The 4,500-nt window shown below is 44.2% G+C and overlaps 1 long non-coding RNA gene across 1 annotated transcript; it reads right to left on the bottom strand.

Moving 5' to 3' along the window:
• Window positions 1-593: 593 nt before the first annotated feature.
• Window positions 594-2,760, bottom strand: LOC110533757. Its single transcript, XR_005036567.1, has 3 exons — window positions 2,435-2,760; window positions 1,463-1,657; window positions 594-833 (listed from the first exon to the last, which is right to left on the bottom strand). It is a non-coding gene; the product is annotated as an uncharacterized LOC110533757 (long non-coding RNA).
• Window positions 2,761-4,500: the final 1,740 nt, after the last annotated feature.

Genomic DNA, 4,500 nt, shown 5'->3' with positions numbered 1-4,500 from the left:
TTAGTGTTCTCCAAACCCAGATTTGTCAGTCGGACTGCCAGATGATGAAGCATGATTCAATACTCCAGAGAAAGTGTTTCCACTGCTTCAGAGTCCAATGGCGGAGAGCTTTACACCATTCCAGCCAACGCTTGGCAAAGTGCTAGGCGATCTTAGGCTTGCGTGTGGCTGCTTGGCCATAGAAAACTGAGGACAGATGATTTTTACGCATTACGCGCTTCAGCACTCAGCGGTCCCATTCTGTGAACTTGTGTGGTCTACCACATCGCGACTGAGCCGTTGTTGCTCCTAGACGTTTCCACTTCACAATAACAGCACTTACAGTTGATCGGGTGAGCTCTAGCAGGGCAGAAATTTGACGAACTGACTTGTTGGAAAGGTGGCATCCTGTGACGGTGCCACGTTGAAAGTCACTGAGCTCTTCAGGAAGGCCATTCTACTGTCAATGTTTGTCTATGGAGATTGCATGGCTGTGTGCTCGATTTTATACACCTGTCAGCAACGGGTGTGGCTGAAATAGTCAATCCACTAATTTGAATTTCAACATACTTTTGTATATATACTGTATATACAGAACACCATATTCAACTAAATCTCTTCTGGAAATTCTTTATTTATTATATCAATGTTTTTTATAATAAGCATTGGATAAACATGATCTATGTCATGATGAGGAAGCAGGGGGTGTGTACCAGGGTGCCTTTATCTGGAGGTGAAGGTTTTCTTCTGGATCTGCGAGGCCGGCGCCATGCTGTGGGACATCTGGTGGGACTGCTCTTCCTGGACCCGTGTCATCAGCGTCTTGGTTGACATGGTGAACCCCTGACCAACACCTGTGGAGAAGGAGGTAGGAGAGATGAGGGAAGGATGAAGGGATGACCACTCTGTGGGATGACATGATGGAGACTAACAAAGGAATGCAACAGAGATCTCTTTTCACTTTTATTGTGAGGAATATGGACATTTATGACCATCGTAATTATGCTCACGGCGGATCTCAAATGGCCAGCTGTCAATAGAAATGCATCCAAAATATGTAATATCATATTAGCACAACAACAACGTCCAATGTGTTGCCTGTGTTTGAAGTAAAGACAGGTGCAGTTGCCATGGAGAAAGGTGTGCTTCAGGCCTTTGTTAAATGAACTGGCCCTTTGTGGGCCATTGAGCGAGTTATAATTCATTAGTTCAGGTCTGCCACCATGCCGCTGCCTGCCACCCTAGCAGTCATTAATCACTCTCTGCTCTGAGGAGGCCGACAAGGCAGCTCACCCAACCAACAGAACCAGGCCAGAGCCTGATTGATAACTTCCTTCACCTACTCCCACAAGCAACTGTCAACCGTGTTCGCATTATAAACACCCTAATTTGTTTTTCCTTCTGGTCTGTTCGATTTACATTGGACGACCTGGGCCAACGTTAGCGAGTGGCTAGTGTCTAATGATTTAATGCTTTGAATTACATTGCGGTGAGCCTGCTGATGTTAGCAATCGGCTAATGGCTAACACTTCAACCGGATAGCAGCCCCACTGGTTTCCCTTCACGGCTCATTGTTGTGCAAAACGAAAGGGTTGTTTGTACGAAGGTGGTAAAAAGGTACATCTCCAGTGTTAAAATGTTTCTGTCTCAGCTGGTGCGTGCCTGGATACCTGGACCCCTGTGGAGAGAGTGGAGAGTAATGTTATTTTTGCTCACAGTGCGGTTTCCCATATGTCTTGAAGTAGACAGTACAGTCCAACTCTCTGATGAGAAAAGACAATCAAGTAACATGAGAATGAATGATCTGTTATTTGGTAGATCACGGATTGTCTGAACAACACATGTGAGCTTCACCTAATTGTCCTGAGAGTCATTTCAACTCGTATCTATGAAGGCTGCCAAAAGTAGAGACTCTTTTGACACTCAATCAGCTTGAGGAACCAGCAAAGAAAGACTTATCTCAGGCAGACAAAAGGAAACATCCAAGACTATGCTAAGCTCCGCAGTATAGTAACATGCATTATTTGCATATGGAGGCCAGATGAGGCTACTCCATGGAGGAAGAGGATGACGTTCTACCACATGTACATTATTTTCTTTAAGACTATAGTGAAGTAAAGGTTAAAGTTGTCCAAAATATTAATAGTAAAGTAAAGTACAGATACCCCCAAAAATAATTAAGTAGTACTTCAAAGTATTTTTACTTAAGAACTTTACACCACTGCCATTGGCTTAATTAAAAGTCCATCATTATCCCTTACTTATTAAGCCACCAGACGCTAATTGTCATTGGGTTACTTTCCCGGTATTGGTTTTCACTATATGTGACGTTTATGATCCTTGTAATGTATCCTTAACACGTCCTTGTGGATGAGACTACGTTGGAAAGAAAACAGGAAGTGATGACATCATGACATCACAGTGTACCGCAAGGTTGAATTAAAAAGCCACTTACGTTTGTCTTTGAAGAAAGCGTGAAGGACACACTTCTTTCTTTCTTTCTTTCTTTCTCTCTTTCTTTCTCTCTTTCTCTCTCTCTCTCTCTTTCTCTCTCTCTCTCTCTCTCTCTCTCTCTCTCTCTCTTTGTCCCCTGTCACTATCTGTCTCTCTCAATTGCTGTCTCACGTTCTCTTAATCTCCCTGTCTCACCTCTCTTTAAAGTTCCTCTCTCTATTCTTTCTCTCCCGTGCTCCTCACTCTGCCTCTCCCTGTTTGAGCAGTGAAGGTGAACCTGGCCCTGGACACAAAGCGTCCTTCATGAAGAGAATGTGGCCAAACACAATGCACTCAAGGTGGTAAATATAGACTACTGACACGTCCCCTCCGGTGCCCCCACCATCAACCCCCACCCACACAGGTCAATGCTATCCAGCCAGATAGACTTACAGTCAGCACTGCAGACCTGCGGCCAAGGATGCCACAGTAGCAACAATAGAACAATACAATAGGGTTGAGGTTTGAGCGGGATGTATGATCTAGGCAGCTGAAAGAAACAGTTGGAATGGCCACAGGGGAAACAATGCCTAGGGTATTCCAACTGTCTGTCCATCCGTCACTGTCATGTTGGGATGAGTGTGAATATATGGTTGACTTTTTATAATGAATGTGTCTATATAACAAGATAGTCCTAAACTTATTGGTAGTTTAACACTCTCAGAAAATGTGGGGTGGGGGCTAGTCCATTCTCTGTGTTCCTTTTCATCATCATAATGGTCTTGTCTCATAATTGAGACCATGGGCGATAAGGGTAAAGAAAGCCTAGATAAAACAGTCTGGGTCTCTTCTATTGAAAGACTGGCCTTGAACACCCTCTCAAAGAACAAGGGTTATTAATGATCGTATTCGCACCTGAGTTCCAGTCACGCCATTTCTCCTTTCAAACCTCTCCCTTTATCTCGCAGACTACTTTTCCATCCTTGATTTCTTTCTCTATCAACCCCCGTCTCCTGCCTTGATCTCCCTTCCCTCTCCACTCACCGTCTCACTTTTGTCTCTCCCCTGATACAAGTTCCTCTCTTTCTTCCCCTCCTCCCTCACTCCCCCCTCTTCTCTGTCTCTTTTTACACTGATCTCTGATTAGTCGCTGGAGCTTGCCCACTGTTCTGTCTCATTAAACATGGAGCTCAGACTGGCTGAGACAGAGAGACAGAGAGACAGTGAGAGCGAGGTGGCAGCTGGGCGATATGGACAAAAATCTATTTCACTATAACATTTCACAACTGAATGCTATCAGCAAAATGCCTGTGATAAGTGATCGCTATGGTAGGTGTCGATCATTTTTAGTTTATCCTCCCAGATCTAGTGTGTGTGTGTGTGTGTGTGTGTGTGTGTGTGTGTGTGTGTGTGTGTGTGTGTGTGTGTGTACGTTTGCGTGTATGCGTGTGTGTGTTCATTTGTGCGTGCACAAGCATGTACGCGTGTGTGTGTTAAGATAGTTCAATGCCGTGTGACAGGGTTTAAAAAGACACTAAGAGGCTTCATCCAAGGCCATCTCTTTGTGTGCCGGGTTGGGGGGGTTATTTAAAGCATTTACTGTCCACACCTGCCTCTGGTGTATCAGTAAACAATGCAAGCTGGACTTGCCAGCCCCCTCTTCTCATCATATACCACCAGTGACAGTCTGACTAAGAGTAACTGGACTGCCCCTGCCAGAACAAAGCAGCTGAAGAGACCAGCTTTATTAGTTCCTGTTATAATGGAGAATCCGTGATCAGTCAGTCAGTGTACAAATCCGTAATCAGTCAGTCAGTAATGCTATAAATACACCATTATAGTGACATACAAGTGAATTTAGGTGACACATAACTAATATGTCAGCTTAAGTAACATACTGTATAGCTACAATGGTTAAATGGCACTATTAGGACATTCTAATGAGACCATGTTGAGAAATTAGTTAGCGGTTCTACAACTCCCCTCTTTTACAACTCTCTTTAATATGGCACCCATCCGCTGTCAAGATGACACTCAACATCCTCTTCTTCCTCAAGCAATGGAAAACTGCTCCAGCTGTATCCAAAT

This window comes from Oncorhynchus mykiss, chromosome 2 (assembly GCF_013265735.2).
Source record: "Oncorhynchus mykiss isolate Arlee chromosome 2, USDA_OmykA_1.1, whole genome shotgun sequence".
Classification (NCBI taxonomy): Eukaryota; Metazoa; Chordata; class Actinopteri; order Salmoniformes; family Salmonidae; genus Oncorhynchus; species Oncorhynchus mykiss.
Note: the sequence above shows the minus strand (reverse complement) of the source record. Positions and strands in the feature narration are given on the sequence as shown.